This window comes from Sodiomyces alcalophilus (assembly GCF_042370955.1).
Source record: "Sodiomyces alcalophilus JCM 7366 unplaced genomic scaffold ACRALscaffold_9, whole genome shotgun sequence".
NCBI classification, from domain to species: Eukaryota; Fungi; Ascomycota; class Sordariomycetes; order Glomerellales; family Plectosphaerellaceae; genus Sodiomyces; species Sodiomyces alcalophilus.
In genome coordinates this window covers 373,487-386,180 of record NW_027263540.1, presented here as the reverse complement: position 1 = coordinate 386,180, position 12,694 = coordinate 373,487, and positions in this window count along the sequence as shown.

The following is a 12,694-nucleotide window of genomic DNA, read 5'->3' as shown; positions in this document are numbered from 1 at the left end:
TTCTTATAATAATAATAATATCTCCGTTAATATCCTTAATATAAGTGCCGTGATAGCGCCCTATACGTGACCGTTACTAATATAATAAAAGTCACTATGCCTAACGTCACCGACGTTAATCGTAAGGCCGCGAAAGCGGCTCGTAAGCTAGCTAAAAAGAAGGCTCGTAAGGTCGCCAAGGCGATTAAAAAGTCCTACGTGGTAGGCAACGATAATATCAGCAATAGCATTAATAAACTAATTACGTAGGAGGATGTTGATATTATAATAAGTAGCGCTAATAGAGGATATAACGACGAGCACTATAAGGATAGTGTCGTGGGCGGGGGCGGCGATGCCGCCGTGGTTAATACTAATAATAATACCGCTATTAGTAAGGAAGATAACGGTGCGGGTGGCCACTAGAATACCACCCATAATAGCGATAATAATATCGTTAATAAGGCTCCCGAGCCTCGTATTATGCATAAACTAGTAGATAGGCTAGAGCCCTTAACTTTATACGGCCGCTACGCCCGTTAGTGGCTAAAGCTGAAGTTAGATAATAAGGCCTAACGGGTAATTAAGTTCTTAGCCTACCGGGATAGCGTGGCGGTATCTTTTAAATACTAATATTATTAAATTCGTAAATCGAAGTATTACTAAGTTATAAGTCTATTACTCTAATAGACTACTAGGTGGGTGCTAATAAAAAGGAAACTAGCTCTCCGTTAATACCGCTTAGGCAGCCACCGGGCTATAGAAGATTTTACTAAAGGCCGTCGAAGACGGCGGTTTAACTAACTATAAACGGGTATATTAAACTTAAACGTGGTGCCCTACTACTGCTAACTATATAACAGCTTAAAGCCCTGACTAACTAAACAAAACTACGTAAGGCGCTATCTAAGTTTAAGGAAAAGAATAAGGACGGGTCTAAGGATAGGGCTAATAAGCGGCGCTATACAGAACAGAAGGCCGCTAAGGAGGCGGAGAAAAAGGCTTAAATTAAGTAAGAATAGCGGGACTAAATATCCGATTACGCCTAACGTATCGCCTATAGTCTAGAGTACTTAGTGGGACGTGCCGAGGAGGAAGATAGGTATTAGGAGTAAGGGAGTAAGGGATTAGGCACTATAAGTGCTATATAATAAACGACGGGAATATTTCTTTGTTTTTTATTTTTCTAGGACGCAAAGATACTAATAATTAACGGTGTTACTACTATATAGTAACCCTATACTAATAACGACTAACTAACTTAATACGGCGTTTAACTATAGTACTATTCTAAGAGGGAGTCCGGTAGGTGACTTTTAGGTTCCTAAGTATAATCTTTAAATCTATAATCGGCCCACTTAATAAGATACTCGCGGCGTTTCCTATTATAACGGTAACTAAGGATTTTTTCGACTTTATACTCGTCCGACTTTTAAGGCTTAACGTTAACTTCTATAAGGACGGGTAAAGGCTTACTATCGCGAGAGACCTAAGGTTCTAAAAGCGAAATAGGGAAGATATTATAAATCTTTATAGACGAAGGGAGTTCTAACCGGTAGGCTAACCCGTGGTTACCGATAAGACTAATAACTTTAAAGGGACTAAGGTACTTATCGGAAATCTTATAACTTAGTCGGCCTTACTTAATATTCTTCGAAGAAAGCAACACGTAGTCACCTACTTAGAAGTGCTGATATATACGTCCGGTATTATAATAACGTTTATAGGTCCTTTACGCGCGCTGGATAAGGACTTATATAGCTTAACGATTTTGCACTAGGTGACTAGCGCGCTATTCGGCTTAGGCCGCGCGGACTTCTCCGGTCTTAGGTAACTTAATCTTATCGGGACCTCGGGGGTTAAATCCTATAAGGGCGAAGGCGGGGGTTTAGCGAATAGCGGAATACCAGGCTATATTATATATAAACTACGCGAGGGATAACTTTTCTACCTAGTCGTCCTGCTAGAGGTAATAGTAGGACCAAAGGTAGTGTTCTAAGTTCTAATTCTAACGTTCCGTCTAACCGTCGGTCTATAGATAGAAAGCGGTAGATAACCGGTAGTAAATATTAAGACGGCGATAAAGAGTGGTCTAAAACTTATTAGTAAAGAGGGAGCCTCGATTAGAGATAATCCTATTAAGGAGACCGAAAATACTAAAGACGTATAACTATAGGAGGTCGGCGAGTCTATCTACTAATAATCCACTACTATAAGGGATATACAGGGCGTACTTAGTTAGACAGTAAATAATAACTAATATTATATCTCTTTTTTTGCCCTAGTAAGTAACCGGGGGGAGGCTAGTAATAAAGTTAATAGAAATCTCTTAAAGGGGTAAAACAGTCCGGCTAGGCCGTCTATATAGGCGCCTAGTCCAGGATAGCCTCCGCTTCTCTCGAAAGCCCCTGTATTTACAGGGCCCGCGGTGGCTTCAATCAGCCTATACCCAGTTTTTTAAAAAAGGACGGCTTAGAATAGGTACACTAGTAAGACGGCTATAAGGCTTATAGTGCCTAGGCTTAGTGCGCTAATAGATAGGATAACTCGGGATAAACTTCTTAATATCCTAGGATATAAACTCCTAAAAGAAGGTATCGGAAATACGCTTATTAGTTCTGCTTATACTATAGTGGCTAGTAGTAGGGGCGTCGTAGAGGGCTTATATAACTGCTTCTTAAAGACCGGACTCGTCGGGGATAAAAAGGCGATCACGAAAATAGACTATACTATTAGCGTCCCGAGTCTACTAGGTAAGTAGTTTACTATCGGCCAAATAAAAGGGGTTATCTTTCTACGCTTTAATAACTTCCTCCTTTAGACTTAACAGAGTGGGCTTCTCCCTATTAGCGAGCTTTAGGAGGCTAATAACGAACTTCTTCGTGAAATCTTTAACTAGACGGCGCCTTTCTTAATAGATTTCGGCGGGGTTAGCGGCGTATTAGGGTTTTCGGGATAGCCTATTAGCAGGGTTCTGGATACCCGGATAGTAACGAATTTTAAAATCGTAAATAGCTAACTCTTCTAACTAGCGGGTATACTATACCTTAATATAAGGCTTATTTAAGAGGTAGCGATAGTTTAAATAGTTAGTAAGGACTTCGACTAGGGTCTAGGTATAGGCTATATAGTATCGCTAATAACAGAATGCTTTATAAATAGCTATAAGCTTAGTATTAGGGGTTAGGTAGTTTAACTCAGCTCCTCGAAGCTTATAAGAGAAGAACGCGACGGGTCGCTAAGTACGGTCCTCTAGTTAGCTAATAACTACGCTAATTACGAAGTTAAAGGCGTCTAGCTTAATTTGAATAGGAAGACGGGGGTTAAAATAGCGAAGGACGGGGGCGTCTTAGAACGTATCTCGGAGCTTCTCGAAAAACGCTCTTTATTTATTAGAAAGGGTGAATACCCCTAGCTAACCACCCCCTTTTAATAGGTCGGTAAGCGGCCTAGCTATTTTAGAGTACCCCTTAATAAAGCGGCGGTAGAACCTAGTAAAACTAATAAAAACCTATACCTTATTAACGGAATTAGGCTCCTCCTACTCGCGAATAGCTTCTACCCGTATAGGGTCTATATAGATACTATTAGGCTTATAAATAAAACTAAGAAACTCTACTTCCTAATACTTAAAGACACACTTTTCCGGGTTCGTGTATAAAGACTAATCTCTTAACCTTTAAAGGACCTCGCGTATATATACGCGGTGGGTCTCCTCGCCTAAACTATAAATTAAAATATTATCTAAGTAAATAATATAAATAGTATCTATAAGGCCGCGTAGTGCCTTATTAATATATCGCTAAAAACTAGCAGGGGTATTATAAAGTCTAAAGGGCATAACTAAATACTTAAAGTAACTATACTTAGTACGAAACGCAGTTTTCCACTTATCCCCTTCTCTTATACGTAGCCTATAATAGGTATCTTTTAAATCTAACTTAGTATATACCTTCGCTTTAGATAAGCGATCTAAAATCTTATAAATTAAGGGGATAGGGGTACGATCCTTATAAGTAATCTTATTAAGTCCTCTATAATCGATATAAAGACGAAGCTTACCTCCTTTTTTTAGGATAAAGAGTACGGGGGTACCGGCAGGGCTAGTAGAATTTCGAATCCAACCTTTAGCTAAGGCGTCTTTAATATACTATTATAGAGTCTCTAACTCTTCTTCGGCAAGGGCATAGATAGGACTAAATAGTGGAGTCTAACCGTCTTCTAACTTAATAGCGTGGTCCCACCTATAGTATACCGGGAGGCGACTAGCCTCGACGATATCGAAGACGTCTAAAAAATCTCGATACTATTCGGGCAAAAAGGACTCGGGTAACTTCGGGAGGGCGTTAAAGGTGACGTCCTCTAGGGGGATATTAGGTTCGGGCAAAACGGAAACGGAACTAGCGGGCGGAATAGAATCAGAACAGGCTACTAGGTCAGAATCGGGAATAGTAACACGGCCTATATAGAGGGCACCCTCCTAGGGGGCCACTACTAAATTAACTAATCGGATAATTACGCGGGCGTGTTTTCTTTCTTTTTTGATTTCTTTAGGGCTTTAGACTATCCCTCTTTTATTAGTGGCTAATCCAAAGTCTTCTTTATCGATACGAAAATTCTAAAGGCGGTCGGACTAATCGATATAAGGATTATAGGTAGTTAACTAGGGGATACCTAGAAGGACTTAAGAACCTTTAGTAAGGTCGATAATACGAAATAAAGTGCGATATATACGAGTACGGCCCTAATTATCGGTTACCTTAATAAACAAAGTAATAGAACTATAGGTATCTTTTTCGACTTCGGAAAGTCCCTAATTTAGATATTCTAGGGGGCTAGTTAGGCTAACACCTAGAGGTAAGGCGTGGCGGTTAATAAGGTTAACACTGGCTCTATAATCCATAGACGCAAGATATTATTTTTAATTACCACCTAGCCGTACTAGGAGTTTAGTCTTAAGGGTCCTAGTTTCTAGGGACGGCGAGCTAGGCGGGGACTAATCCTAGGGGGCTACTAGTAGGTTATTAGCTTAGACCTAACTAACGACTTATTTCTTTAAACTAACATACTAATTATTAGTATTAAACTAAGGCGGAGGTATATAGCGGGTAGGCGGAGTATAAGTATTATACGGCCAATAATTACTGCTACTAGGCGTATTAAAAGCGGAGGTATTAGCGGAGGCCGAATTAGCTAATTTAGGGCACGCAGACGTATAATAACCGAACTAATAATAATAGTAATATTCGACTTCTAAGAGCGGTTAGCGTTTAGCAGAGTCTTAAGAGGGACTTTCTATTAATAAGGTAGTAGGAGGACTATTCGAAAAAGGTTAAGCAGAAGTAGAGGCAGATAGGGCAGAGGAGGACGAGGCGGCGGGGGCAAAGGTAAAGGGCTAAGAGAACCGCGAGCTATTATTAGTAGCTACGCCTTAACGGGAAGCTAGACGATAGGCTAAGGGGCGGCTAGAGGCAGGTAACTCGACCTCTATTAACCGGGATAAATTAACTTCGGCTTAATAAGCTAAAACGTTAAGGTACTCGTAGTCCCGAGGGAGGCTACTAATAGTGATCTAATCGCGAAGGGGCTTTTATAGCTTTATAAGAATAAGCCATATACGCCACTTATCGGGGAACTCTAAGGAGACTTTATTAAACAGAGAGTCTAGTCGATCAAGGAACTGGCTATAGGACTAGTTAGGGCGTTATATAGACTAATCTAAAAAGAGCTATTCCGTGATAGATATCTCACGAGTATCGTGGTCTACTAGCTAGCTAGTAAGGAATTTACGAATATCGACCTATCGAGCGGGCTTCCCCCCTTTTATAGGGTTATAGACCCTCCGCTGGTAGGCACGCCACCTAGACTTTATTAAAGGCGGGAGACACCCACTAGTAAAGTATACTTTCTGCCTCTTAGTAGTAAAGTAACGATAATCCAAATCAAACCTTTCCTATAGCTCCTCCACGAAGGTCTGGAACTAATCATAGGACTTGCCATCCCACCTCGGATTAGGGTAATTGACTTTAGCCCAATCGTTGCGTAAACACGAAGCCACCTGGTAGTCAATACGTAAGCCTCTAGAACCTCTTCACGAGAGGCCTCTATGGCTTACGTGACAAGCTCGTACTAGACACTGGTTAGGAAGCCCAGAGACTCAACACGAATTGACAAGACCTCTTGATGCCTCTTATAATATTATCGCCCCTATCCCGATAAGGATAATTAGGAGGGTATTAAGGCCTTCCTAGCCCTGCTTAGTCTCGCCGCCCTGCTAGCGGTTATTAATAAGCCTCGCTATCCTCTTCTTAAGCGTTATTTCGCTAGCTAGCCGGTAGCTACTTATCGTGGCTATACTCCTTGTAGCGGTTCCGTCCGCTAACTCCCTAATACTAAGCTAACGCCGTCTAATAAGTCTACTCGTACTCCTTGCCATCGCGCGTCCGCCGCCTTATCCTCTACAGTTACCGTTAACACCGATAAGGACACCGAGGGTGTTTCGGGCCCCTTCCGGCCTAACCGCCAGCGTCATGCGTCCAGCGCCTTATTATCTGGTCACTTCGAATTATAGGGTTAATAATTAATTTTTTCTTATTCGCTAAGCCTTTATCGGTAATAATCGCCTATAATAGCGTTAAGCTTTATACTAATAGTTTTAGGATTTTAGAGCTAGTCGGGGCTTAACCCCGTCTATTAAGTTATTACTAAGAAAAAGGGTATTATAACATATAATTAAGTTCTTTTATTTTATATCCGATAAACCTTCGGCGCTTTATACTATCTTATAGTCGTCTTATGTTATATATATATAGTTTTTATACTTTTAGTACCTTTTCCGGATCTCTAAAGCGTTTTCTAAGTGGTCCTCTAGTTCCTAGGTATTCTAGTCTACCGGCTAACCCGCCTACTTTATAAAATAGAACGTCTTACCTTATTTTTCGTTGTAACTGATAATATCTTTTACCTCCTATTTGTCTTACTCCGCCTTTAGAAGCGGGAGATCCTTCGCTGATAGCTTTACGGCTACTCGGCTTTTCCACGGTTCTAATAAGGATCCCGGGAATATATCGTATATCCTTATATACTACGTAGGAAGGCGAACCCTATACGCTTACTCGCTAATCCTTTTAGTTACCTATACCCGGATATATCGCGGTGCTAGCTTTAACCCTTAGCGGAATCGAAAGTTCTTCGTGGATAGTTTAATAATATCGCCCACCTTATATTTTTATAGTTAATAGCGCTTATTATAGTGCTAAGCCTAATACTCCGTGGCACGCGCCAAGTATTCACGGACCTTCCGTTAAACCTCCGCTAGCTTTTTAATATATTCATAAACGTCTTATACCCGGGTATCGTCCTTAGGTCGAATATACTCCACTATATATAGATAGTACCTATATAACGCTTTATATAGCGAGATACTAAGTAAGGAATACTCGCTATTATTATAGGCGAACACTGGTTTTAATAACTAATACATTTATTTCGTTTAACTATCCGTTTACGGGTAGTATACGGTGGATAGTTACTAAGCGTTCGTCCGCTTATAGTAAAACTCTATCTAAAACTAACTAGTAAATAGCTTATCCCGGTCTATTACTATACCCTTTAGGCTACTGAATCGGCACTTAATTTCCCTATATAGTAGCGCAGCTAACTAGTGTGCTATTAAGTCCTTCCTTATAAGAATAAATAGGGCGTACTTTATATACTAGTTAATAACTAATAAAATAGCGTTATATATTTGCCCGTCGGCCCCTTTTATAGGCGGTAGACCCGTAATAGAATCTATGCTAATCTTTTAAAACGGATGTATAGGTAATAGGAGCGTTTATAGCTAAACGTATAGCTTATATCGTGGCACCTATACCCCTTAACACGCCGAATATACGGCGACGTAATCGCGAATATCCGCCGCTAAATCTACCTAGTAGAACGTCCTTAAAATCAGCTTAAGTATCTTATTCGCTCCTATATACCCCGCCCTAGGGTTATTATGGTGTTATTATAGGACCTCCGCCCTTAAGGAGCGGGTAATAGCAGCGATAATAACACGCCGGGTATTATTAATAGAATATAGAGGTTATAGCCTTCCTTTATCCTTCTCTTATAAGCTAGGCAGGGCCCTCTTTTATAGACGCTATACCCGTTTATATATACTAGGCCTATATTCGGGTAACGTTGCCCGAGCTGCTTAAACGTATACAATCCTTACTGCGTTACTCGTTAAGGTAAGGTGGATACTCGCGATCCGTTAACGGACGCTTATTAGGGGGTCGCCAACTAGTCGTAATCTTTATAATAAGGCAGGATATATATTATTATACGGCGTCTTATCTATTATATAATCCAGCTATGTTAATAGGCCGTTTACCGGGTTTATCTTACCCTAGCGGTATTAAACCTTAAAGTTAAATAACGATAATTAGTATATCTATCTACTAAGCCTTCTATATAGGTCCCGCGCCGGCGCGTTTAGCACGCCCTTAAGCGTCCAATAGTCTGTTAGCACCGTGAACGCCTATCCTATACCTTTAAGATAGTAGCGCTAATACCTAACGCTCTCTACTATAACTAATAGCTTCTATTACCTTATACCCTATTATTACCTTATTTTACAAAGCTTCCGCGAGAAATAGGCGACTAGTCGCTATTTAGTCTTATACTTCTAACTCAGGATCCCGGAAATAGGCTTATTCGAGGCGTCCGTCTTAACCCTTATATCTAGTACTAGATTCTAGTATCCTAGAATAGTCGCTAACGTAAAGGAAACCTTTAGTAATTCAAACGCCCGCTTAGCATTATCCAGGAACTTAAAAGGTCCTTTCCTTTTACCCGCTTATTCGCCTTTTAGTAGTATACTTAGCGGCGTTATTACTTTAGAGTACCCCTTAATAAACCTCTTATAGAACTTAGTAAAAATAAGGAAAAATTGGATAGTATGGAATAACTCGGGCGCCGGCTACTTAGTGACCGTATATACCCCTTCCGGGTTTATAGCGATACTCTCGCGGGCTACTATAAGCCTTAAGAAGTCTACTCGGTTATAGTTAAATTCGTACTTTAATAGTTTCGCGTATAGCTAGGCCCTATAAAGCTAATATAAAACCTTTTTTAGGTTCTTTATATACTAGTCCTTTAATATAGAATATATAAGGATATTATTAAGGTAAGCAATATAATATATATCTAGTAAACTAGTAAGCGCTTAGTAAATATACGCCTAGAATATAGCCGGAGTATGTATTAGCCTAAATAGTATAACCGTCTTCTTATAATAGCTATATCGCGTTATAAACGCTATCTTTTAACGGTCCTTTTTTTAATCCGGATCCTATAATAGGTATCTTAGATATCCACCTTAAAAAAGTACCTTACCCCGGTAAGCCTATCTAATAGCTCGCCGACTAGGGGTAAAGGGTACCTATTATTAATCGTTATAGCGTTTAACCCTTAATAATCGACGTAGACTCGTAAGCTACCGTCCTTATTAGGCAAAAATAGTACCGGTAAGCCCGTGGAGCTTATCGACTATTAGATATAATCGCTCGCTATCCCTTTAGCGATATACTTCTTTAGCTCCTCTAGCTAGGCTTAAGATAAGGGATATAACGGCCCGAATAGCGGTTCCTTCCTGTCTTATAAGTTAATCGTGTATTCGGCGTCCTTTAGTAAGGGCGGCTCCTTCGCGGCCTACTCCGAAAACACATCCTAGTAATCGGCCATTTCTAGGGGTAGCTCGACGACTAGTCCGTATATTACCTTATCGCTATCTATAAATAGAATAGTCCCGTCTAGCCTCCCCGGTACGATAATAGTAGCGGTAGCGATGTATATAATATATACCTTTACCCGCTTCTTAATAACCAGGTAAGCCTATAGCTCGGGGTCTATAATAAAGATCGGCCCGTAGATAAACATTTAGTAAGCTGTATTAAGTATAATACCTTCTTAACCTATACTATTATTTAAGAGCAGTAATTATCGGGTACCCTTAGGTCGATCCGTATATAGGAAGACCATTTTTAATAGCCGTGGCCGTCCCTCTACGTCTAGTAAATAGAAAGCTAAGCTATACGCTCCGCGAACCCTTACCGGGCTACTATTTAAGCCTTTAATCTCTAGAGTCTTGACCTCTAGGAGCGGTTTTAACCCTAGCCGTTCTACTAACACAGGGCTAATAATATCCACCTACGTATAAGTATCTAAATGCACACTAAACTTAATCTCCTTCCCGTAACAGATTATTATCGGTATAAATCTCGCCACCCAGCCAATTACGATTCCTAGCCGGTTATCCGGCATAGGCTCGGCCTCCTTATCTATACTGACTCGTTTCCTAATAAATACAGTTCCCTAACCCGAATATTCTTATCGAGGTCGTTATATCTAGCGTGTATATTATTAACGCGGGCGCTAGCCTGCGCCGCCCTATTATCAGTTATTCGCCGTTCCTTATTACTATAATAGTCCTTAGAATAGTAACCCTTTTCATTATAGTTATAGTACTCGCCTATAAAGGCACGCGTACTAGGCGATGCTTACGAAGGCTCTAGGCCCGAGGCCTTTTAACCCGTTAACGGCGCCCCCGTTAAGTCTGCCTTACCTAGTTAAGCAGGCGTACGCCGACTAGTCGCCGGAGTGCTTCCCCGGCTTAAGCGACTATCCGTATACTAGAAGTTTAATAAGGTCCTTTTATAGCCGCTATCCGATCGCTTATTACTCGCCTTCTCGATAAGGCTCGTATCCTAGAATAGCTATAACTCCTAAGCCATCGTTACGGCCTTATCTAATTTAGTTCTCCGCTTTTATATGCTATCCTTAATACGTAAAAGTAGCTAACTAAAATAATTATAGGCACGCTCGTCGCTTCCGCTTATTTCTTAGCCTAATAGCCTATATACGTTATCCTCTTATTTAAATAGCTTTATCGGCGTTATATCGCCGGTTATTCGTAGCTTATAAAGTTCCTTATAGTAATAATACCGTTATATATCCCGGGATACATACTGTCGCCGAATAAACGCCATAAAGTCGTTGTAATTCGGGTTAGCGACCTTCTTAGTATAGTGCCGCTAGAATATCTAAAAGGTATATTCGAGCTTCGGTAAAGCCTATTCGATTTACTATAGCACTAGGAGACTAGGTCTAAACTAATTCCTAGCCTTAATTACTACTAACTAATCGTCGATTTCTATACCCATAAATAACTCTTTAATTAGCTTATAATTATATACCGGCGGGTTTTTATAATGACGCCGGGGCGCCGGTTATTCAGTAAGCTTCGTTATAATTACTCGATTAATCTCGCTTTATTATTAGAGATACTATAAGAATATTATAATTAACGCCTTTTACGTTAACGTTAAGAAGCCGGCGACGGATCGCCGATCGACCTATAAACCACAATCTTTAGGACTACGCGTAACTGGTATATTTAATAACCCCTTATTTTTATCCGGTCCCTACTCGGGCACCGTTATTATTAGTTTAGGTACGATAGGCGCCTCCTGCCCGGCGTCCGCTTCGCTAGCCCCCCCCCCCCCCCCGGCGGGGAGACGCTTATTCCTTAAGTCCTTCTTAGTGGTATCTTCGGCCTAACTACTTTAAAGGTGTGGAAGTTAAAGAATTATAATAAAAGGAAAGTCCGTAGAGTTTAGTTAAGGAAAAGATATTATAGAAAACGCTTGATAGCTTAGTATCGTAGAGTAATCGTAGTATATTTATTAACTAAGCGCTAACTTTAAACCAAGACTTTAACTTAAGGGATTAAACTAGTCTCTTAACGTATATATGGAGGTAGGTTCGGCTCGGCGGTCTATACGTGGCTATCGGGCCGACTATATGCCGATAGGTCCATATTATCTCGTTATAATTTATTTTACCCAAGTCTTTGAGTATAATATCTTTAGATATCTCCTTAAAGAAATAGGTTACAGTGTTCTTGGAAGGGCTTAGAGCTACTATATTCTTAACGTGGCATAAAGGAATAGCTCGTTCTGCTATTCTTTTAATTTTATTATATTTAGAAAAGGTAAAAAGTCCGTTATTATATTCAGAGACCCGGTAACCTAGCTTACATAATATGTTAACCAGGTAATTATACCAGAGTCTAGGACTTTGTTTTAATCCGTATAAAGCTTTATTAAGCTTATAGAGAGTTATATTATTATTTTTCAAACCGTTTTCTTTCTTAAAGCCTATACATTATATAGCGTATATCAGGGTATCTATATCGGCATAAACCAACGCGTTTTTAATGTCGAAGTGCCTGAATTTCCAGCTATATAAGACGCCTGGTATAAAAGCTAATGTATAGCTTTCTGGCCGGCAGGTAGTTAAAAACGTTTCTGGATAATTAAGACCTAGGCTACGCACCACTATCCGATACTATACCGGCACTAAAGCCCCTATAGCGCTGGATTAGTGCTCGCACTATACCGGCACTAAAGCCTGTATAGCGCTGGATTAGTGCTAGCACTATACCGGCACTAAAGCCCGTATAGCGCTGGATTGGTGCTAGCACTATACCGGCACTAAAGCCCGTATAGCGCTAGATTAGTGCTAGCACTATACCGGCACTAAAGCCCGTATAGCGCTAGATTAGTGCTAGCACTATACCGGCACTAAAGCCCGTATAGCGCTGGATTAGTGCTAGTATTATACTAATACTAAAGTCTGTATAACGCTGAACTAGTGCCTATACTAGCTA